The sequence below is a fragment of the Hyla sarda genome, chromosome 5 (genome assembly GCF_029499605.1).
Source record: "Hyla sarda isolate aHylSar1 chromosome 5, aHylSar1.hap1, whole genome shotgun sequence".
NCBI lineage: Eukaryota > Metazoa > Chordata > Amphibia > Anura > Hylidae > Hyla > Hyla sarda.
In genome coordinates, this window is record NC_079193.1 from 342,029,518 (window position 1) to 342,054,829 (window position 25,312).

The following is a 25,312-nucleotide window of genomic DNA, read 5'->3' on the forward strand; positions in this document are numbered from 1 at the left end:
GGAAAAGGACTTAGGAGTCTTAGTTACCAGTAAATTTAGTTGTAGTAACCAGTGTCAGGCAGCTGCTGCCAAGGCAAATAAAATCATGGGGTGCATCAATAGGGGCATAGATGCCCACGACAAGGAAATAATTTTACCACTGTACAAATCACTAGTCAGACCACACAGAGAATACTGTGTACAGTACTGTGCACCAGTGTACAAGAAAGATATAGTGGAGCTGGAGAGGGTTTAAAGACGAGAAACCAGAGTAATACGGGGAATGGGAGGACTACAGTACCCAGAAAGATTATCAGTATTAGGGTTATTTAGTTTAGAAAAAAGAAGGCTTAGGGGAGACCTCATAACTATGTATAAATATATCAGGGGACAGTACAGAGATCTCTCCCATGATCTATTTATACCCAGGACTGTATCTATAACAAGGGGGCATCCTCTACATCTAGAGGAAAGAAGGTTTCTACACCAGCACAGACGGGGATTCTTTACTGTAAGAGCAGTGAGACTGTGGAATTCTCTGCCAGAGGAGGTGGTCTTGGTGAACTCTGTAAAAGAATTTAAAAGGGGTCTGGATGCATTTATGGAGAGTAATAACATTACTGGTTATGTATATTAGATTTATAGGGACAGAACGTTGATCCAGGGATTTATTCTGATGCCATATTTGGAGTCGGGAAGGAATTTTTACCTCAAGTATGAGGGATTTTTGCCTTCCTCTGGATCAACTCAGTAGGGACTCATTAGGGATATAGGTGGAACTTGGTGGACTCTGGTCTTTTTTCAACCTTATGAACTATTATTATGTAATAGAGAAGAAAGGATATGCAAATCAGCTCTCTCACAACAACTATTCCAGGTAGTCTTCCCTTAAAGGTGTATTCCATGGAACTCACCTTACCACCTATGCACAAGATACTGAAGACACTGATCATGGAGGGTTCAACTGCCGTGAACCCCCTGCAATCTCCTGTATGGGGCCCGGTAACTCCCCTATCCTCTGAGCACTCCGGACCCCACCTTTGGAGACGTGCAGGAATGACAGCCTACTCAGTTAATCACCAGGCTAAGATGGGTCCCTGTCTCAGATGGTAATTGGCTGAGCAGGTCGTCATACCTGCTCGTATTGAAAGGTGGGGGCTGGGTGCTCCGGGATTGGGTCAGTTACCAGGCCCCATACAGGAGATTGCAGGGGAAGTAGTCGGGGGGGGGGGGGGGGGGGGGGGTTCCTCCTAGCCCGCCCCCCCCCCCCCTGTAATTAGACACTTATCCCCTATTCTGTGAATAAGGGATATAATGAGTTCCCTGGAATACCTCTTTAAAGTCAGTGTTTCATTTCAACTGGGAGTCTTAGAAACTGACTGGGAATGTATGCCAAACCAAAGATCTCTTCAGGGGGAAAGAAACCTCTTCTGGAGAGATCTCTGGCTTGGCATATATTCCCAATCATAGAGTGAAACACTACAGAAGCTACCTGTAATAGATGGCATGAGAGAACTGCTTTGCATATCCTTTCCTTCCAGAATTCCCAGTGGAGCATGATTGGCGTTTAAATGGCGTTCTCGTAAAGGAGACACATTATCCCTTTGGTCCAACATTTAAAATGTAATAGGCTGGAGAAATGCTTCTTGCTCTTTTTGCTTTCCTAGAAAACTGTCAGAGTCTTCCTGTAATTCGTATTGATCGGGCTGATTGGCTGACAATAAATTCTTCTCCCGCTCATCTATTTATACACTCCGCCATGCAAACAGAACTTAAGAAGCATTTTTGCAGTTATTTTCCCTGTGAGTCTGGGCAGAAATCAATGTAAAATCAAGGACATCAATTCTCTGGGGACCACTTACCGTACTGTACCTACTGCACATTACAGCAGTTGTAAAAGTATGTTGTATTATGTAGAAAATATGTTTGTTTATTTCTCTTCTTGCAGTTTGTTTTCTTTTTTTGATATACACTGCTCAAAAAAATATAGGGAACACTTAAACAACACAGTGTAGCTCCAAGTCAATGACACTTCTGTGAAATCTAAAAAAATTGGGGTATGTGCAGCTCACAATATAAATTAATCGAGGCTAAATGGAAAGTATTTACACCAAAAAAATACTAGTACAAAATAATATATAAGGAAAAAAAGGGGGGTACCAAGTGCCTCTAGACTAATACCATAAAATGGTACATGATGATGGAATTACAGAAAAAATAAATAAATCGGACTGTGCTTCACTTTAAATGATGTACAAATTTAATATAAAAAATATTACAAATAAGACATAAAATAAATAATGCAAATCTAATACATAAATGCCTCCTACCACAGGGCCCTTGTGGGGAGGTATGATATTTGAATACAAAGCATATATAAAAAATTTTTAAAATATAGCATGTGAATTACGTTCTACCGCTATCCCAATATATTGTAAACCGACATAGTGTACTTTTGTGCGGTACACTCCGTTCTCATGTGATTTAGAACAGTTCACAAAGTGATATAGTTACCAACTCCTAGGGGTAGTTTTGGCTGGACGTCCGAGAGATGGATATGTGAGGGCTGTGTCCAGCGCTAGCGTGCGCATACGGTGACGGGTCCGGATGCCACAGGCCAAAAAGGTCACCGGTCACGGAGTAATTGCAGGCTCGATGGCAGATGTAGTGGAGGCTGTGTCCAGCGCTGGCATGCGCTTGCGGTGACGGGCCCGGTTGCCGCAGGCCGAAGAGAAGTCACCGGTCACGGAGTGGCTCCGGAGGTGGAGATGTACTCGGAGATAGATGAATCTTGCTCCGGAAACAAGGAAAGGAAAGCCTCGTGGAAGATCTCTCGGCGTCTGGTGGAATGGCGGATGAATTACAGCCAGGTGTAAAATCAGCAGATGATGGAGTTGTGTCGGAGGTAAGTGATGGCGGTTTGTGGATTGCGGTGGTCATGCGGTAAATATTTCTTTCTCTAGACGCGTTTCAGGGTACTTTATATATGACCCTTTCCTCAGTAGAGATATAATATCTCTACTGAGGAAAGGGTCATATATAAAGTACCCTGAAACGCGTCTAGAGAAAGAAATATTTACCGCATGACCACCGCAATCCACAAACCGCCATCACTTACCTCCGACACAACTCCATCATCTGCTGATTTTACACCTGGCTGTAATTCATCCGCCATTCCAACAGACGCCGAGAGATCTTCCACGAGGCTTTCCTTTCCTTGTTTCCGGAGCAAGATCCATCTATCTCCGAGTACATCTCCACCTCCGGAGCCACTCCACCTCCGGTGACTTCTCTTCGGCCTGCGGCAACCGGGCCCGTCACCGCAAGCGCATGCCAGCGCTGGACACAGCCTCCACTACATCTGCCATCGAGCCTGCAATTACTCCGTGACCGGTGACCTTTTTGGCCTGTGGCATCCGGGCCCGTCACCATATGCGCACGCTAGCGCTGGACACAGCCCTCACATATCCATCTCTCGGACGTCCAGCCAAAACTACCCCTAGGAGTTGGTAACTATATCACTTTGTGAACTGTTCTAAATCACATGAGAACGGAGTGTACCGCACAAAAGTACACTATGTCGGTTTACAATATATTGGGATAGCGGTAGAACGTAATTCACATGCTATATTTTAAAAAATTTTAATATATGCTTTGTATTCAAATATCATACCTCCCCACAAGGGCCCTGTGGTAGGAGGCATTTATGTATTAGATTTGCATTATTTATTTTATGTCTTATTTGTAATATTTTTTATATTAAATTTGTACATCATTTAAAGTGAAGCACAGTCCGATTTATTTATTTTTTCTGTAATTCCATCATCATGTACCATTTTATGGTATTAGTCTAGAGGCACTTGGTACCCCCCCTTTTTTTCCTTATATATTACTTCTGTGAAATCTAACTGTACACTCAGGAAGCAACACAGATTGACAATCAATTTCACATGCTGTTGTGCAAATGGAACAGACAACAGGTGGAAATTATAGGCAATTAGCAAGACACCCCAATAAAGGAGTGGTTCTGCAGGTGGTGACCCCAGACCACTTCTCAGTTCCTATGCTTCGTGGCAGATGTTTTGGTCATTTTTGAATGCTGGCGGTGCTTTCACTCTAGTGGTAGCATGAGACTGAGTCTACAATCCTCACAAGTGGCTCAGGTAGTGCAGCTCATCCAGGATGGCACATCAATGCGAGCTGTGGCAAGAAGATTTGCTGTGCCTGTCAGCGTAGTGTCCAGAACATGGAGGCCCTATCAGGAGACAGGCCAGTACATCAGGAGACGTGGAGGAGGCCATAGGAGCGCAACAACCCAGCTGCAGGACCGCTACCTCCACCTTTGTGCAAGCAGGAGCCGGAGGAGCACTGCCAAAGCCCTGCAAAATGACCTCCAGCAGGCCACAAATGTGCATGTGTCCACTCAAACGGTCAGAAACAGACTCCATGAGGGTGGTATGAGGGTCCGACGTCCACAGGTGGGGGTTGTGCTTACAGCCCAAAACCGTGCAGGACTTTTGGCATTTGCCAGAGAATACCAAGATTGGCAAATTCGCCACTGGCGCCTTGTGCTCTTCACAGATGAAAGCAGGTTCACACTGAGCACATGTGACAGATGTGACAGAGTCTGGAGACGCTGTGGAGAACATTCTGCTGCCTGCAACATCCTCCACCATGACCGGTTTGGCGGTAGGTCACTAATGGTGTGGGGTGGCATTTCTTTGGGGGGCCCCACAGCCCTCCATGTGCTTGCCAGAGGTAGCCTGACTGCCATTAGGTACAGAGATGAGATCCTCAGACCCCTTGTGAGACCATATGCTGGTGCGGTTGGCCCAGGGTTCCTCCTAATGCAATACAAAGCTAGACCTCATGTGGCTGGAGTGTGTCAGCAGTTCCTGCAAGAGGAAGGCATTGAATCTATGGACTGGCCCGCCCGATCCCCAGACCTGAATCCAATTGAGCACATCTGGGATATCATGTCTCGCTCCATCCACCAACGCAACGTTGCACCACAGACTGTCCAGGAGTTGTCGGATGCTTTAGTCCAGGTCTGGGAGGACATCCCTCAGGAGACCATCCGCCACCTCATCAGGAGCATGCCCAGGCGTTGTAGGGAGGTCATACGGGCAGGTGGAGGCCACACACACTACTGAGTCTCATTTTGACTTGTTTTAAGGATATAACCTCAAAGTTTGATCAGCCTGTAGTGCGGTTTTCCACTTTGTCTTTGAGTGTGACTCCATATCCAGACCTCCATGGGTTGATAAATTTGATTTCCATTGATAATTTTTGTGTGATTTTGTTGTCAGCGCATTCAACTATGTAAAGACGAAAGTATTTCATACGATTAGTTCATTCATTCAGATCTAGGTTGTGTTATCTTAGTGTTCCCTTTATTTTTTTGAACAGTGTATATTTTAATTGTTTTTAAATACCGTATATACTCGAGTATAAGCCGAGTTTTTCAGCACGATTTTTCGTGCTGAAAACACCCCCCTCGGCTTATACTCGAGTGAACTCTCCACCCGCAGTGGTCTTCAACCTGCGGACCTCCAGAGGTTTCAAAACTACAACTCCCAGCAAGCCCGGGCAGCCATCGGCTGTCCGGGCTTGCTGGGAGTTGTAGTTTTGAAACCTCCGGAGGTCCGCAGGTTGAAGTCCACTGCGGCCTTCGACATCATCCAGCCCCCTCTCACCCCCTTTAGTTCTGTACAGTACTCGCCTCCGCTCGGCGCTGGTCCGGTGCTGCAGGACTGTCCGGAGAGGAGGTCGCCGGTGGGATAGTGGTTCCGGGCTGCTATCTTCACCGGGGAGGCCTCTTCTAAGCGCTTCGGGCCCGGCCCCAGAATAGTCACGTTGCCTTGACAACGACGCAGAGGTAAGTTCATTGCCAACGTACTTCTGCGTCATCGTCCAGGCAACGCCTCTATTCCGGGCCCGAAGCGCGGAGAAGAGGCGCCCCCAGTGAAGATAGGAGCCCGGAACCACTATCCCACTGGATGACCTCCTCACCGGACAGCCCTGCAGCACCGGACCAGCGCCGAGCGGAGGCGAGTACTGTACAGAACTAAAGGGGGTGAGAGGGGGCTGGATGATGTCGAAGGCCGCAGTGGTCTTTAACCTGCGGACCTCCGGAGGTTTCAAAACTACAACTCCTAGCAAGCCCGGACAGCCGATGGCTGCCCGGGCTTGCTGGGAGTTGTAGTTTTGAAACCTCTGGAGGTCCGCAGGTTGAAGACCACTGAGGGCGGATAATGACAAGAGGATGATGAAGGGGGGGGGGGTGTGGGATGATGACAAGAGGATGATGAAGGGGGGGTGTGGGATGATGAAGGGGGGTGGGGATGATGACAAGGGGATGATGAAGGCGGGGGTGTGGGATGATTACAAGGGGATGATGAAGGGGGGTGGGGATGATGACAAGGGGATGATGAAGGGGGGGTGTGGGATGATGACAAGGGGATGATGACAGGTGATGATGATGAGGGTCTGGATGATGACAGGCGGTGATGATGATGAGGATGTTAATGACGGGGGGTCTGGATGATGACAGGGGGGGGATGATGTATTTCCCACCCTAGGCTTATACTCGAGCCAATAACTTTTCCTGGGATTTTGGGTTGAAATTAGGGGTCTCGGCTTATACTCGGATCGGCTTATACTCGAGTATATACGGTACACTAAGGATCATTCCCCTTCTCCTCTTAGCATACAGGATTTTTTGGGATGTGTGAGTTGATTCTGTTTAGACCATTTCTTGTTGATTCGATCAGTAACCACCATTTCAGTATAGAGGCCTCTACAGAATATTGTGCAGGTAGTCAGTGTTATTCATGGCTACTAGAGGATTAGGTATTGCAACTGGCCAACAGCAAAGGGTGCCATCTGTATACAAATGTAATGTCCCTGTACAGGTACATGGTCCTCTACTACCTGTAGGCCCTGTCAGGTTAATTCCCTCAGTGACCTGGGGGCTCCCCTGCAGGGTCTCCCCCTGTTGTCTCCCTATTGTTTTATATGGTGTATATGAAACTTTAATGCATAGACAGGATCCCTATGTAAAGATAGTATAAAGGACCTGTGGGAGGTCTCAGGGACCTGTGTATAAGTTTGTCACATGTTATGTTATGTAGTCACATGATTTGTTGTCACATGTACTCCCAGAAAGCACCAGCTTAACCAATGACCCACAGCTTGACCAATGGGCTTTAGTCCAGCCCCCCACTATATAAAGGGGCGGCCATTACAATTCAATCTTTTTTTACCATTACTCTTGTACCATCAGTCTTTGCTGAGTACAGCAGCCACCAGAGATCTCAGGGCAAGTGTTCAGCATCTGGAAGGCCACAAAAGCTTCAGTCTCTCCAGTAAGTCTCAAGTTTATGTCACTGAAACTAGTCAAGTCCTGCACATAGTCAAGTCAAGTCTAATTACAAGTCAAGTTTATTTCAATGATATTGGTCCAGCAATCTGCAAAGTCCTCTGGGTCCTGGCCACCTCTCTGGGAAATCTGGCCTTAGCTGTGAAGATAATTACACCTGTCTTCTATTCAGCAAAGCCTCTGTTTGTCCATAACTGGTTGTGGACTCTTTATTCACTACTAGCCCGTGGGATAGCAGAGAATCCTGGCATGTGGTGTTCCGGTACCCAAAAACCACACTGGCGTCACGAACACATAGGGGTTAATACCATCCTGCCCTCGGGGTTAAAGGGGTACTCCGGTGCTTACACATCTTATCCCCTATCCAAAGGATAGGGGATAAAATGCCTGATCGCGGGAGTCCCACAGCTGGGGACCCCCGGGATCATGCACGCGGCACCCCGTTTGTAATCAGTCCCCGGAGCGTGTTCGATCCGGGTCTGATTACGGTCGACCGCACGGCCGGCGGTGTGTGACGTCAAGCCTCCGCCCCCATGTGACATCACGCTCCGCCCCTCAATGCAAGCTTACGGGAGGGGGTGTGATAGCTATCAGCATCAGATCCCACCAACCTACACCGCCACACCCGTGGTCCCGCCATTCACCCGGTGGTGCACCACACAAAGGTGCAATTAACAAAAAAAAAACAGACAATAGAGAACATACAGGGACCGATTCTAGGACCCCCCCCCCCCCCACTCCCATTCTACCCTAACAATCAACTGTGATCTGTGTGAAATCTAGGTAGTTAAGGGGAGATTTATCAAAACCTGTCCAGAGGAAACATTGCTGAGTTGCCCATAGTAACCAATCAGATCACTTCTTTCATTTTTGAAAAGGCCTCTGAAAAATGAAAGAAGCAATCTGATTGGTTGCTATGGGCAACTCAGCAACTTTCGACTGGACAGGTTTTGATAAATCTCCCCCTAAGTGTATGATTTCCCTACAGCACCACCACGGGAAAAATAAAGCATTACACTGTATTCATTGAAACATCAGGATAGGTGATCAGTATCTGATTGGGGGGTTGGAACAACCACTTGGACCCCTATCAGTAAGTGGCGGCCAAGAGTAGACTCTGTTGCTTCATTCAATCGGGAGAAAAGGAAGCATCATTTACGTTATTGATAGTGGTCCCAGCAGCCTGACTCCCAACAATTAGAAATCTTTCTATCCTGTGGGTAGATACAGTACTGTCCAAATATTGTAGGCTTGTGTTGAAAACATTCTGCAAAGTAAGATGGCCTCCCACCAGGGAGCTGTCTGATTGGCTTCAAATTTTGCCCATAGCAACCAAGCAGATGGATTCTTTCATTTTTAACAAGGCCTCTGCAAAATGAAAGAAGTGATCTGATTGGTTGCTATGGACAGCTGGGCAACTTTTCTTCTGCACAGGTTTTGATAGATCTCTAAGACCCCAAAAATACAGCCAATGTCTATAGGAACTATCTTCAGCGTAAAGAAGTACGAAGAGTCCTGAAAGTGATGATATGACCCCATAGAGCCCTGATCACAACATCACCCAGTCTGTCTGTTTATGTATTACAAAAAAAACTATACTTACCTAGCCCCAGTCCTCCAAAGGTCCTGTTTAGCTTCACCCAGTTCCTGATCTTCTGTCTTCTTCCTACAGAGTTGAGTGCTCAGTACAGGACCTGCCAGCTCAGCCAATCATAGCCACAGTGGTGTCCTGTCTTGGACATTGATTGGCTAAGCGGGCAGGTCCTGCAACCAGCCCTTGACTGAAAATCAGGAAGATGAGAGAAAATTCGGGGTCTGGACAGTAAGTTTAGTTTTTTTTTTTTTCCAGCCAATGGGAGTTGTAGTTTTGCAACATGTGGAGGGCATCAGTTTGGAGACCACTGCTTTAGAGTGATGTTCTTTGCAACTTTTCTTTGCTCTGTCTTATTATAGCGAGAATTATTTACTGACTATACCAATGTTTCCCAACCAGCTTGCCTCCAGCTGTTGCAAAACTACAACTCCCAGCATGCCTTTAGCTGTCCGGGCATGCTGGGAGCTGTAGTTTTGCAACAGCTGGAGGCACGTTGTTTAAAGTGATATCCACCTGACAGGTCAGGTAGACATGTGTGTTCCGCACCAGGACACCTCAGTTGCAAAACTAAAACTACAACTCCCAGGGAGTTGTAGTTTTGCCACAGCTGGAGGCACACTGTTTGGGAAACACCGGACTAGACGGAAAAACGAATCATTGTTTTGTGCAAGGACAGGCTGCCACAGCAAACTAGGCCATTCTTGTGACAGACAGCCTCAGCCTCATACAACTACTATATTTACACATGGGCAAATGTGTATCCCTGACTATATACCACGACGCTGCTCCGCGCTTATGATTACACATTAAAATGTAAATGCACATATTTAATTCAAATGCAATTATGTAAATCTCAAGTGAAAATATGGAAATGCAAACTCGAACCCCGAGGCGTATTTTAATTTTGCGTAGGAAATCTGCACTTCTCGGTATCAGGCGCTAGATTGTAAAATTATGCAAAAATAATAATAATAATAATTTAAAAAGAAACAAATAAAAAATGTCACAGTTTAAATTGTTATATTTGGAGGCAATTTTCTAAAATATATATTTAGATAAATATTGGCCCTGATTTACTAACCTTTTCCCAAAAGTGTTTTCTCGGGTTTTGTGCGACTTTATTGGTCTGCACTGTGCGACATCATTTCCCAAGCAACCCGACATTACCTCTGAAAATCCCGAAAAAGGGGCGTGTCCACGGCGCTTTTCAAAATCCCAACAAATTTATTAAATTATCCGACTTAAACTAGTTGGTTTTAGCTTTTCTAAAACCCACAACATGATACAAGGTCGAAAATCTATTGTAAATGTGTATCCCATTTTTTTTTTTTTTTAAATACCTCTTAATTTTGCAATGTAAATGACTTACCCTGTGTGTGTAAACGTTAAAGGGGTTATCCAGGATAAAAAACTTTTTTTTAAATATCAACTGGCTCCAGAAAGTTAAACAGATTTGTAAATTACTTCTATTAAAAAATCTTAATCCTTTCAGTACTTTATGAACTGCTGAAGTTGAGTTGTTCTTTTCTGTCTAAGTGCTCTCTGATGACACGTGTCTCGGGAACCGCCCAGTTTAGAAGCAAATCCCCATAGCAAACCTCTTCTACTCTGTGCAGTTCCCAAGACAAGCAGAGATGTCAGCAGAGAGCACTGTTGCCAGACAGAAAAGAACAACTCAACTTCAGCAGCTGATAATTATTGATTAGCAATTTACAAATCTGTTTAACTTTCTGGAGCCATACCCCTTTAATATTTCTTCCCCAGCAGTGTTAGTGGCCTATTCTAGTGTGAGCAGTTCACATTTTTGATTAATCAGACTGCTTTTCTTATACTGTGCAACAACAAGTCCCAGCAAGCCCTTTCATTCTTTTGCGTTTTTTGGTGTTCCATCATGGGACATGTGTGTGCTGCTGTCAATGGAGGTTACTGCCCACACAAATATCTCCAAATCCCAAATCTGTCCTTTTCACCCCTTAAAGGAAAACTGTCAGATATTTTCTCCCGCACTATCCACAGTACTGGTGAATAGTGCCGGAGACGCTGATTAAAACGAGCTCTACCTCACCTGGATCCGCCCGGCCGTTCGCTTGCAATTGTGGTTTTATTCTATGTGTATATTTTGCTGTAACTGGCACAGGCGGGGCTTCTGCACTGATGTCAGCGCCGCTTATGACTATTCATCCCCCCTCCCTCCAGTTCTCCCTCTCTTCGCCGCACCTAACTGGAGGGGGGATGAATATTCATAAGCCGCACTGACGTCAGTGCAGAAGCCCCGCCCATGCCAGTTACAGCAAAATATACACATAGAATAAAACCACAACTGCGGGCGAACGGTCGGGCGGATCTGGGTAAGGTAGGGCTCGTTTTAATCAGCGTCTCCCACACTATCCACCAGTACTGTGGATAGTGCGGGAGAAAATATCTGACAGTTTTCCTTTAAAGGGGTTGTCCAGGAAAAACTTTTTTATATATCAACTGGCTCCAGAAAGTTAAACATATTTGTAAATCCCTTCTATTAAAAAATCTTAATCCTTTCAGTACACTTATGTGTTCATATATTTATTGGATTTTGCACATGGATACACGGTCTCCACAAGGAATGAAAAAAGTGACACATTGACCCTCATTTACTATTGGATTTCCATGTCAATTTTGGAATCCAAAATGCATTTCACTATATTAAATGGATTATCCACCAAAAAAGTGATTATAGTACTTACCTGCCAGACTGTAATGGACATGCCTAGGAAGGATCCATGTTTGTCTTGGCACTAAATGGCTATGTTGTGAGTCCAACACCAACGTCGGGGCTTTCTGTTTGTGAAATCGCTTTTCCAGTTGGAGTTTCCTCTCTCCAACTACTAGTCCCATGATTCCTTGTTTGTAAGTTTGAGGTCACTTTTCTTCCTCACACACATCAACCATCCCACCCATTGAAACACATCTGTGATCCCTTCCATGCAGTAGACCGGTATTTGTAACCAGGGTAAACATCTGTACTGCTGTATACTATATCTGTCGCGCTACACTAACAGTTTGCCTGTGAGACTCAGTCTGTGGCCTCACAGGCTTCTGTACATATTAAAATTGCATAACAAGCAAATTACCACACCTGGTTACCTGCTTTCCAGCGGAACGCTGGAAAGCAGGTAACCAGGTGTGGTAATTTGGGAATCGTTTCCATTGGCACATTCTGATATAAATCCAGCTTCCTGCTGAGTTGACGCCACCCCCAGGACGAAGGACATCCCGAAACATTGCGTCACTCTGGCTGTGCACTGTATTGTGGTTTTACTTTCTATTGGTATGTATATGTTCTCTATTGGTTGCACTGTACTTTGAAGGGTATGAGGGTCTCAACCCAGACATTGTTATGCTTTGGGAACATGGTACAATGGTTATGGTGTTTACAGTGATATTGATTTACAGACACTAGCCCGAGTGACACTGTTTTTCTCATCCAGCGGAACTTCTCCCTGTTTTTATATGCTTGTTATGCAATTCTAACGTATACCAATAAATAATCATTTTATTTTGCAACAAGTGACTCCGTTCCTTTGTGATAATTAGTTGTACCTGGGAGTACACAAAAAATAGGCCCACACAAGATAGCTAGTATACATATGCACATGCAGAAATATATTGTTTGCACAGGTCCTAATTGTGATTAGTTGTCTATTGGTTAGGCTTCTGTACATGGCAGACCCAGAAGTCATGATCTGGCCTCAAGCTACCAGGGCAACCATTGGGACATCACAGTGCGATCATGGAATCCCAATGGGGGACAGTTAAAATCTCCAAGACAGGCAAAATCTTGGTGTGGCGGGATCCCGGCTTCTGTTGCATATCCCATGCTCTCCATTTCTGAGTGCTCAGGACTGTTAGGCCGCATGGGTATGTCATGTCGCGGGAACATACCCACTACCAAGACGTGCCCATATGTCCTGGGGCAGGAAGGGGTTAAGATATGTGATCTCCCATTCATGAATTCAATGGAAAAGTGAAATGAAGTTCACTATGAAATCACAGTACATAAAGCCCATTATATTGTTGTTGATAGGAATCATGTATGCCTTTGTATATAGCTCTCTTAGTAGATCTGTGTTGTGTATTATACAGTATATTAAAATATTTGCAAACATTGTTTATGTAAATATTGTTGATTCTATTTCCTTGTGGAGCATCCATTTGATGCTTTTTCACCCCCTACCCAACTAATGCTGTCCTGTTCCCCCTCCACCCTAAAACACACAAACACCAACACAAATACATGTATATGGAGGTTATTTTCTTACTTTCTATTGCCTGACTTGTTAAGATTAAGAGCCTGGGCAGCATGGTGGCTCAGTGGTTCTCACTGTTACCTTCCAGCGCTGGGGTCCTGGGTTTAAATCCCACCAAGGACAACGTCTGCAAAGAATTGATATGGTCTCTCCATGTTTGTGTGGGTTTCCCCCCGCACTTCAAAACATACTCATAGGTTTAGATTATGAGCCCCAATGGGGACAGGGTTCAATTTGAGAGTACAGCGATGCGGAATCTGTGTACATAGTTATTATTATTAAAAAACAAATCCTGAACCATTTCTACCATGTTAGTAAGAGGTGACCCTAAAGCAGAATATGTAACAGGGTCCTGGCTTACTATGTACCATTTATAATTCTTGTGTCTTCTTATGACAGCAGGTTTTTTAACCCGTACAGGACATAGGGCGTATGGATACGCCTTCTGTACCTGGGTCTTAAGGACCCAGGGCGTACCTGTACGTCCGTGGGAATTTCGGTCCCTGCCGCGCACCGGGCGGGGACCGGGCCGGGGTGACTGCCGATATCGACAGCAGGCACCCCGTGCAAATGCCCAGGGGGGTCATCAGACCCCCCCCCCCCCATGTCGGCGATCGGCGCAAATCGCAAGTGAATTCACACTTGCGATTTGCCCCGATTCTGGGTCATACGGGTCTATGGTGACCCGGTGACCCGTAATATAAGGGGGATCGCGGTTGTCTAAGACACCCACGATCCCCCACTAGCGATAGGAGTGAGGTGGCAGAGGTGCCACCCCTCCTATCTCTGCTATTGGCAGTCTAGACACGACCACAAATAGCAGATCAGGGGCGGAGGGGTTTACTTTCCTTTTCCCCGTTCTGCCCACCCACAATAGGCGGGGCAGGACGGGGAAACGACGGGGACCGAACGCCGAAGATCCACTTACCCGTCGGTGGAAGCTGCGGGACAGGATCGGTGGCGGTGATCGGCGCGGGCAGCGATGTCGTGCGGCAGAAGAGGACGGCTCCCTGGATCCGACGGAAGCCGGTAAGTTGCCTAGCAACATCTAGAGGGCAACAGTCTGAGACTGTAGCCCTCCAGATGTTACAAAAACTACAACTCCCAGCATGCCCAGACAGCTGCTGGGCATGATGGGAGATGCAGTTTTGCAACAGCTGGAGGTCTACAGTTTAGAGACCACTGCACAGTGATCTCTATACTGTAGCACTCTAGATCTTGCAAAACTACAACTCCTTCTATACTGTAGCACTCTAGATCTTGCAAAACTACAACTCCTAGCATGCCCACATAGCTGTTTGCTGTCTGTGCATGCTGGAATTAGTAGTTTTGCAACATCTGGAGGTCCACAGTTTGGAGATCACAGTGCAGTGGTCTCTATCTGTAGCCCTCCAGATGTTGCAAAACTGCAAATCCCAGCATGCCGAAACAGCTGTCTCGGCATGCTGGGAGTTGTAGTTGCGATCCCTCCAGCTGTTGCATAACTAGATCTCCCAGCATGCCCTTCAGCGATCAGTACATGCTGGGAGTTGTAGTTTTGCAACAGCTATAGGCACACTGGTTGGAAAATACTGAGTTAGGTAACAGAACCTAACTGAAGATTTTCCAACCAGTGTGCCTCCAGCTGTTGCAAAACTACAACTCCCAGCATGCACGGTCTGTCAGTACATGCTGGGAGTTGTAGTTTTGAAACAGCTGGAGGTTTGCCCCCCCTCCCCCCCCCAGGGTACATTCACACGGGCGGGTTTACAGTAAGTTTCCTGCTTCAAGTATGAGCTGCGGCAAATTTTTCGCCGCAGCGCAAATTTCTAGCGGGAAGCTCACTGTAAACCTGCGCCCGTGTGAATGTACCGTAAAAACCACTACACTACACTACACTAACACATAATAAAGGGTAAAACACTACATATACACCCCCTTACACTGTCCCCCCAATAAAAATGAAAAATATATTGTATGTGCAGTGTTTCCAAAACGGAGCCTCCAGCTGTTGCAAAACAACAACTCCCAGCATTTCTGGACAGCCACTGACTGTCCAGGCATGCTGCGAGTTTAGCAACAGCTGGAGACACCCTGTTTGGAAATTACTGGCGTAAAATACCCCTATGTCCACCCCTATGCAATCCCTAATTTAGTCCTCAAATGCGTATGGCGCTCTCTCACTTCAGAGCCCTGTCGTATTTCAAGGAAACAGTTTAGGGCCACATATGGGGTATCTCCGTAATCGGGAAAAATTGCGTTACAAATTTTGGGGGGCTTTTTCTCCTTTTACCCCTTATGAAAAGGAAAAGTTGGGGGCTACACCAGCCTGTCAGTGTAAAAAAATTAAAAATTTTACACTAACATGCTGGTGTTGTCCTTTACTTTTTATTTTCACTAGTGTTAAAAGGAAAAAAAGCCCCCCAAAATTTGTAACGCAATTTCTCCTGAGTACGGAAATACCCCATAAGTGGGCGTAAAATGCTCTGCGGACGCATAACAAGGCTCAAGAGTGAGAGCGCACTATGTACATTTGAGGCCTACATTGGTGATTTGCACAGGGGTGGCTGATTTTACAGCGGTTCTGACATAAATGCAAAAAAATAAATACCCACATGTGACCCCATTTTGGAAACTACACCCCTCACGGAAAGTAACAAGGGGTATAGTGAGCCTTTACACCCCACAGGTGTTTGACGAATTTTCATGAAATTTGGATGGAAAAATGAAAAAAAAAAAAAAAATCGCAAAAATGCTGGTGTTACCCAAAATTTTTCATTTTCACAAGGAAACATAGGAAAAAAGCCCCCCAAAATTTGTAACCCCATTTTTTCTGAGTAAGAAAATACCCCATATGTGGATATAAAGTGCTTGGCGGGCGAACTACAATGCTCAGAAGAAAAGGAGCACCATTGGGATTTTGAAGATAAAATTTGTCCGGAATTGAAGGCTACGTGTGTTTACAAAGCCCCCATAGAGCCAGAACAATGGACCCCCCCCCCCACATATGACCCAATTTTGGAAACTACACCCCTCACGTAATGTAATAAGGGGTAAAGTGAGCATTTACGCCCCACAGGTGTCTGACAGATTTTTGGAACAGTGGTCTGTGAAAATGAAAAATAAAATGTTTCATTTGCACAGCCCACTGTTCCAAAGATCTGTCAAACGCCAGTGGGGTGTAAATACTCACTGCACCCCTTATTGAATTCTGTGGGTGGTGTAGTTTCCAAAATGGGGTCACGTGGGGGGGTCCACTGTTCTGGCACCACGGGGGGGCGGGGGGCTTTGTAAACGCACATGGCCCCCGACTTCTATTCCAACCAAATTCTGTCTTCAAAAGCTCAATGGTGCTCCTTCTCTTCTGAGCATTGTAGTGCGCCAGCAGATCACTTGATGTCCACACATTGGGTATTTCCATACTCAGAAGAAATGGGGTTACAAATTTTGGGGGTCATTTTCTCCTATTACCCCTTGTAAAAATATAAAATGTGGGGGAAAACCAGCAATTTAGTGAAAAAAATTTTTTTTTTCATTTACACATCCGACTTTAGCAAAAAGTCGGCAAACACCTGTGAGGTTTTAAGGCTCACTGTACCCCTTGATGTGTTCCTTGAGGGGTGTAGTTTCTAAAATAGTATGCCATGTGTTTTATTTTTTTGCTGTTCTGGCACCATAGGGGTTTCCTAAATGCGACATGCCCTCCAAAAACCATTTCAGCAAAATTTGCTTTTCAAAAGTCAAATGTGACTCCTTCTCTTCTGAGCATTGTAGTGTGCCAGCAGAGCACTTGAAGTCCACACTTGGGGTATTTCCATACTCAGAAGAGATGGGGTTACAAATTTTGGGGGGTATTTTGTCCTATTATCCCTTGTAAAAATGTAAAATTTGGGGGAAAACTAGCATTTTAGTGGGAAAAAATTAATAAATCATTTACACATTCAACTTTAACAAAAAGTCGTCAAACACCTGTGGGGTGCTAAGGCTCACTGGACCCCTTGTTACGTGCCTTGAGGGGTGTAGTTTCCAAAATAGTATGCCATGTGTTTTTTTTTTTTTTTTTTTGCTGTTGTGGCACCATAGGGGTTTCCTAAATGCAACATGCCCCACAAAAACCATTTCAGAAAAACTCACTCTCCAAAATCCCATTGTCGCTCCTTCCCTTCTGAGCCCTCTACTGCGCCCGCCGAACACTTGACATACACATATGAGGTATTTCCTTACTCGAGAGAAATTGGGCTACACATTTTAGGAAGATTTCTCTCCTTTTACCCCTTGTAAAAATTCAAAAACTGGGTCTACAAGAACATGCCAGTGTAAAAAATTTATATTTTGAATTTTCTCCTTCAATTTGCTGCTATTCCTGTGAAACACCTAAAGGGTTCACAAACCTTTTGAATGTCATTTTGAATACTTTGGGGGTGCCGTTTTTATAATGGGGTCATTTGTGGGGCATTTCTAATACGAAAGCCCTTCAAATCTACTTCAAAACAGAACTGGTCCCTGAAAAATTTAGATTTTGAAAATGTTGTGAAAAATTGGAAAATTGCTGCTGAACTTTGAAGCCCTCTGATGTCTTCCAAAAGTAAAAACATGTCAACGTTATGATGCAAACATGAAGTAGACCTGTTGTATATGTGAATAAATTTATAATGTATTTGGAATATTAATTTTCCTTATAAGCAGAGAGCTTCAAAGTTAAAAAAAATGCAAAATGTAAAAATTTTTCATCAAATTTTGGAATTTTTCACCAAGAAACGATGCAAGTATCGACAATTTTACCACTAACGTAATGTAGAATATGTCACGAAAAAACAATCTCGGAATCAGAATGAAAGGTGAAAGCATTTCAGAGTTATTAATGCTTAAAGTGACAGTGGTCCTACAGTGAAAATTGGCTGGGTCCTTAAAGGGTTAAGGTGTACTCCAGAGGCAAAAATATGTTTTGTTTGTAAGTCAACTCTTGCCAGAAAGTTATACAGATTTATAAATTAGCTGCTATATAATATGTGGTTCTTGTATAATAGAACTGTGGTTCTTTCCAGTCTGGTCACAGTGCTCTATGCTGCCACCTCTGTTCCTGACATGGACAGAGGTGTCAGCAGAGAGCACTGTGGTCAGACTGGAAAGTCCTACACAACTTCCTCTGGAGCATACAGCAGCTGACAAGTACTGGAAGGATTACCAGTTGATTTGAAAACATTTTTATTTTCTCTGGAGTACCCCTTTAGGCTCGCTAATTCTCCAGGACTTGCACCCCCTGTGGTTACTCCATGGTGGTTGTACTAATATATGATAATACCTACTTATTTCTTTAGTGACAGAACATGCAGGTCTCTTAGTTTATTTAGCCCTATGACTTTGTATACTGTACATGATGGTAAAACAATCAATACTAAATAGCCACAATGAAGGAAACTCTGCAGACAGGTCATTTAAACATTATGTGTATCTGAGGGGGATGCAGGCGGAATTATACATCAATGCGTCTCACGGAAGAAAAACTCAATAGTTACCTAGCAGGATTTTCAATGTGAACCATTTATCGTCTTCCTCTTCCCAGGGTAATAGCAGCTTGTCATCGCTGGAATTCGGCCTTGTTCAGACTTGTGATGAAGTCATTTTTGCCATTTCACAGTATTGCAGTTAAGTGCATTAAAGTGCAGGGACAATAAATACAGAATATAAAGTTTTTTTATATATGTGTTGTCCCGGTACCATATTGCATACCGTACCTAGTGTGGTGGTCCCCAAAGTCAGAGTAACTACGTTCAGGTAGAGTCCCCCAGGTGGGACAGCCCCTAGTCGCCTCTCCTCTACTCTAATTCTACAATGTTGATACATGTACATATTTAGTAATAATTTATATTTAATATAATGTATAGTATTTACCTTGTTTGGTCGCAGGACTTTCAGTCATGTGACTATGTTAATATCCTCTCTGGTATTTTGGAGGACCTATGGAGGTCCTTGGGTCACATGTTACCCATAATCCTTTATAATGGTGATTGACACAAGTATTTGACCAATTAGCACTAGTCCAGCCCCTGCCCATATAAGGGCGCTGTAGCCAATTATCGCTCTCTTGGGTTGCTTCTCTCGTGGATGCCAGACTAGCAGGATGGATCTGCGCAACTTGCAAAGACACGCTAGGCCTGAAAACCTACCGGCCTCAGCGGAACTAAACCATGAATTCTAAATTACTCCCCCCTAAAGCTAGCGTGACTACTAGACTGCAACTAAATCCCCTAAATCCAGTGGAACAGTGCATATTATCCTAAAGACTCTAAATTGCTAAAGTCCCAACATTTGTCAATCTCCAAAGAAAGCTTGCATGTATAGCAACTGTTCCGGTTATAAAGCTTGCATAAAATTTTCAGTAAAAGTTACAACTGTTTCAGCAAACTCTCCGGTTATGGACATTCCCTTATTATCTTATATATCCCTTATTATTATATACCTCCCTATCGCTCTTGGGAAAGGTGGCGGTAGGACAAGCATTACTGAGGAGCCCTCAACCTGGCATCACTAATAGCAAGGGTTAACAAGCACCCTTTAGTCACCGCACGGCTACACTCCCCATACCATACTCCCCCAGGCTATCACATATAGTGTTTCCTTTTTTGCATTATTACATGATATGAGCATTTAGTGGCATTTACAGTGGAAAAAAGTGATCGGAATCCATGCGGACATTGACCTGTGCTTTGGATTTCCAATCTATAATACAATATGTCTGTTTTGATATAGGAAACTGAGGATGTATTACATATTTTCCACATTGACTTAAATATGCTTTAAAAAAAAATCACGAGAGAAACTAAGAAAACAAACATTTTCAGAAAAATCGGTATTTATTGAATATTTAAAATTTATAAAATTGCCAAGGAGGCCTAGTGAGGGTCACTGGAGTAGCGGGTGTTAGTATAGGAGTGAGGAAAGAGTTTGGATGGTTCCAGTCTGAAAATTTCTTAAAGGAAAATGGTCAGTTTGCTCCCCCTGCACTAACCAGTGGTACTGGCTGGTAGTGTGGGGGGTGCTGATCAGTTTGATGCCTACCGTGCCCGGATCCGCTGCGCCGTTCGGCCGTAATCTTCTATTTTCGGTATATGTTAATGAGGTGCTAACTGGCACCGGCCAGGCTAACTGGCACTCTGACATCAGTGCTGCCTGCCGCAGCACCGCCCATCACATCAATATTCCTCCCCCTGCCCCCTCCTTTTCTCCCCCTCTGTAATGAAGAGAGAGGGGAGGATAATTGATGAGCTGGGCGGCGCTGTGGCCAACGGCAGGGCCAGATTAAGACTGCCTGGAAGACGGAGCACTTATTATGCCTTCTTTCCCGTGTTTTCCCCTGCTCATCATTCCCCCCCCCCCCCTACTCATCATTCCCCGCCTGCTCATCATTCTCCCCCCTGCTCATCATTCTCCCGTCTGCTCATCATTACCCCCCTGCTCATCATTCTCCCCCCCTGCTCATCATTCTCCCCCCTGCTCATCATTACCCCCCTGCTCATCATTACCCCCTGCTCATCACTCTCCCCCCCTGCTCATCACTCTCCCCCTGCCCTGTTCATCATTCTCCCCCCACCTGTTCATCATTACCCCCCTGCTCATCATTACCCCCCTGCTCATAATTAACCCCCCTGCTCATAATTAACCCCCCCTGCTCATCATTGACCCCCCCCTGCTCATCATTAACCCCCCCTGCTCATCATTAACCCCCCCTGCTCATCATTAACCCCCCTGCTCATCATTAACCCCCCCTGCTCATCATTCCCCCCTCCCGCCGCTCATCATTCCCCCCCTGCCAATCATTCCCCCCATCATTGCTCCCCCCTCCTCCAGCTTTTTCTATATTTCATATTTCCTTACCTGGCCGCGCTCGGCAGGCTCAGGTGATGTGTCGGGTCTTGTGGGCTGTGACGAGTTACGTCTCCTGCGGCTCCTCTGCATGACGTCACTCGTCATTTCCTGCAGCGCTGGGGTGTAATGAAGAAAACTGTGCCCTGCAGGAAATGAGTGACCCCCCTGACGTCGTGCAGAGAAGCCGCAGGAGCCATCACTCGTCACAGCCCACATGACCCGACGCATCACCTGAGCCTGCCGAGCGTGGCCAGGTAAGGGAATATGAAAAATAGAAAAAGCAGGAGGAGTCCGGGGCGGGCCCACAGGAGCCGCTGCTGGTCACTGTTTTAAAGTGGCCGCGGCCGGGCTATCGGGGGGCCCCGATCCGCTACTGAGCAGCCCGCAGGGATGTCCCGAATGTGACGGGGCCCCCTGCGGGCACGGAGCCCGGAGCAGGTGCTCCATGAGGGCCAACGGCACTGACTTCAGAGTGGCAGTTAGCCCAGCCGGTGCCAGTTAGCACCTCATTAGCAATTACCGAAAATATAAGATTACGGCCGAACGGCACGCTGGATCTGGGCACGGTAAGCATCAAACTGATCAGCGTCCCCCGCTGGCTAGTGCGGGGGAGAAAGCTGACAGTTTTCCTTTCAAAACTATCTATATCTATCTATTCATCTGTTTGTGAGCCATTAACCAAGGTTTCAGGCTCTGCTTGCACTTATCATTAGAGATTATGGGGAACATTTATCAAAGCATTTAGTAGTTTTTTTTTTGCTTAAAATTGTCGCAAAAAAGTCGCACCTCTTTTTTTTGTCTGCGACTTTTTGATTGTGCAGTGTCCTAAGCAAAATAAAAAAAATCTTGCTTACTTGCAGTGGTCAGAGATTTATCAAGTGCGAAAGTCACAAAAAAGTCGCATTACATGAAAAAAAACTACTAAATTTACTCCAGCTCAGACATGGAGCAGAAAAGCTACTACCAAAGCAACAAAAACAAAAAAAAATTGCTTACGTGAAAGAAATTTATCAACAGGCTTAAACCAGTAGATAAATAAGTCACACATAAGCAAAAAAATTTTAAGAAAAAAATAACTAAAAAAAGGAATACATAAGCAAAAATTGATAAATGTCCCCGTGTGGCCTGTGAATGTGCTGCTCTTCTTTTAAACTTTAATCTACCTATCTCATATCTCTCTATCTATCTATCAAAAGATAGCAACAAAATAATGCAGCAGCACACTGCCAGCACAAGGATATAGGTGAAACATGAACATGCAGATAAAACATGGAGAGCTATACAGCTATGGTGTAATAGATGCAAATGTGAAACTATGAAATAGTGAGGCAGTTAGCTCGCAAATTTGTCTCCGCCGGCGGTCAAATAGCTCCAAGTTGGCCTTGCACCCCACCCACCTCTATCAGGTGTGTATATAAGGTGTCTTGGATGTTCCAGACCCTGCCATGCTTACTGAACTGTTCACACAGAGGCATATTCACAGTGTAGGGTCCGTCCCAATGAGGCCACCTTATCGCGGTGGGACGGTCCAAGCTATTTGCATTACACATTCTCCACATTTTCAGCAGGTCTATGAATACAAATCTACAAATGTAGTAACCTATGGGCCGCGCTATTATATGTCGTCTCACAACCATTGTAAACAACAAAAAAATATCAAGAACAAAAACTAAACATCAAAATGGAACCAGACCCTGGAGATGATCCAAGGCACATGACTTTGGGTATTATAAGTAAGCGGCAAATGTCAGGGGGGCATTATATGTGCATTATATGGGCACATGACAGGGGACCCCTGTCATGTGCCCCCACATATATTGCCCCCTGACATGTGCCCCTTACTCATCATTTGCCCCTTTCACTTATAATTTGCTCCCCCCTCCCCTTTCTCACGCCCGTCACCTTTCTCCCACGCTGCGGCTGCTCCATTCCTGCAATCAGTGAGAGCCGCGGGGACGTGATCTCCGGGCGCCGGCGCGATGATGTGATGTCATCGCGCCGGCCTGCCATGATTGGCTCTCACTGACTGCAGGAATGGAGCAGCTGCGGCGTGTGATAGCAAGGTGACGGGCGTGAGAAAGGGGTGGTGGAGCGGGACAGCCAACAGCTCCCGCTCCACCATGCGATAGTTCAGGAAGAGGGGCAACAATCTTGGGGGGGCAATTGCCCCGTTGCATGGATCCTCCACTTCTTCCCCAGTGGGCGACGACCCGGCGGCTCAGATCAGATTCGCACAGCCAGCACTGCAGAGAGAGTGAGTGAGCCAGGCAGGGGCAGAGAGCTGCGAGTGCGAGCGTGCCCCCCCAGATGTTGCACCCAGTGCACCCCCCTGCACCCCCCATGCTACGCCTCTGTATCTATCTATCTTTTTCATATCTATCTCTATCTATCTATCTCATATCTATCTATCTCATATCCATCTATCTATCTTTATCATATCTATATATCTATCTCATATCTATCTATCTCACATCTATCTATCTATCTCACATATATCTATCTATCTATCTATCTCATATCTATCTATCTATCTATCTATCTCATATCTACAGCAAGTAAAGCAGCACACAAGTCCAGAAGTAAAGGGTGCACACTGTGGTCGGACCCGAGCCCCAAGGTCCCTCCAGATACAGCAATGTCAAACACAGGCAGCACTCCAAATCCAAACTCAAATTCAATATCTCATATATATCTATCTATCTCATATCTATATATCTATCTCATATCTATCTATCTCACATCTATCTATCTCACATCTATCTCATATATATCTATCCATCTTTCTCACATCTATCAATCTATCTATCTCATATCTATCTATCTATCTATCTATCTCATATCTATCTATCTATCTCATATCTATCAATCTATCTATCTCATATCTATCTATCTATCTCATATCTATCTATTTATCCCGGGGTGATGACATGGAGTCTGTTGTGTCTCACCTTTTAGAAGATAAAGGGGGGGGGGGGGGGGCTGTATTACTTAGCAATAATATGGACTGGATGATGGGGATTTAATCAGATCCATCTTAGACAGAATTGAACTCTTAAGTCTTCTTCCTGACATTATCCCAGCAAAGCAGCTTATATAACAACTCCTCTCGCCCGCTCTCATTTTATCTTTGTATTTTTAATGTGGAATTTCTGTTTAATAAATTGCTTTTTTCTCTATCCATTGCCTTCCTCTCAGACTTTACATTATATTACCTCCAAGGAGCAAACAACCTTTGTTCTCCCAGCAGCAAGTTACTGAATTGTCATTATTTCTTGTTTGCTGAGGGCAATGAAATGCACAGTAACTTCCCCCAGAAAAATATGGCTTCTACTTCTTCACAAAGAATGATTAATACATTCTTTCACCCAGGGAGGGGGCGTGACACGCCCCCTCCCATAGGTTTTGCATTGAGGGGGCGGAGCGTGATGTCACACGGGGGCGGAGCCGTGATGTCACTATGCCCCTTCCCCGTGATCGCTAGTAATCAGACCCGGAGCGAGCACGCTCTGGGGGCTGATTCTAACGGGGTGCGGCGTGGAAGATCACGGGGGTCCCCAGCGGCAGGACCCCCGCGATCAGGCATCTTATCCCCTATCCTTTGGATATGGGATAAGATGTCTTAGCGCCGGAGTACTCCTTTAAGTACAAGGTCCCTAGGACATACTTTTAAGTCCATTGTTGTTCAGGGCATTGTTTACCAAACAGTGTGTCTCCAGCTTTTGCAAAACTCTAATTCCCAGCGTGCATGGACAGCCATATAGGACATATGGAAAGAAGTTGTCTTTCACAGAAGAGATCAGACAAAAATATTTTACTGAAAGAGTGGTAGACAATTGAAACAAACCAGATGTAATTGGTAAATCCACAGTAAGTGAGTGAGATAAATACATAAGCCGGGTTGCTGTGGCGGAAAATGTGCAGAATTCTGACATTCTGCATATTAAACTAATCCAGCAGGCTCTAGGACCACTCGGAAATGCTCCGTCCCATAGACGGCAATGGAATTCCTTGCGGAATCTGCAAAAAGAATAGTCAGGTCTATTCATTCTGCAGATGCCGGAATCGGAATATATACATACACACACACACACATATTATATATATATATATATATATATATATATATATTTATATATATACACCCACACATATGTGTATATATATATATATATATATATATATATATACACCCACATATATATATATATATATATATATATATATGTAGAC

General features: G+C 45.0%; 1 protein-coding gene and 1 long non-coding RNA gene across 4 annotated transcripts in view; both read left to right on the plus strand.

The window, feature by feature from the left end:
* The window catches only part of OXR1 (oxidation resistance 1), a 618,048-nt gene that overhangs the window by 96,301 nt on the left and 496,435 nt on the right, over nt 1-25,312 (plus strand). The gene's annotated exons all lie outside the window — the stretch shown is intronic.
* The window catches only part of LOC130274343 (uncharacterized), a 100,199-nt gene continuing 96,098 nt past the window's right edge, over nt 21,212-25,312 (plus strand). The window contains exon 1 of one of the 2 annotated variants that reach the window (XR_008844332.1): nt 21,212-21,336. This is a non-coding gene — a long non-coding RNA (uncharacterized LOC130274343). Of the gene's footprint in view, nt 21,337-21,461; nt 21,649-25,312 lie in introns of those variants that run through there. The other variant, XR_008844331.1, reaches the window with a different exon arrangement.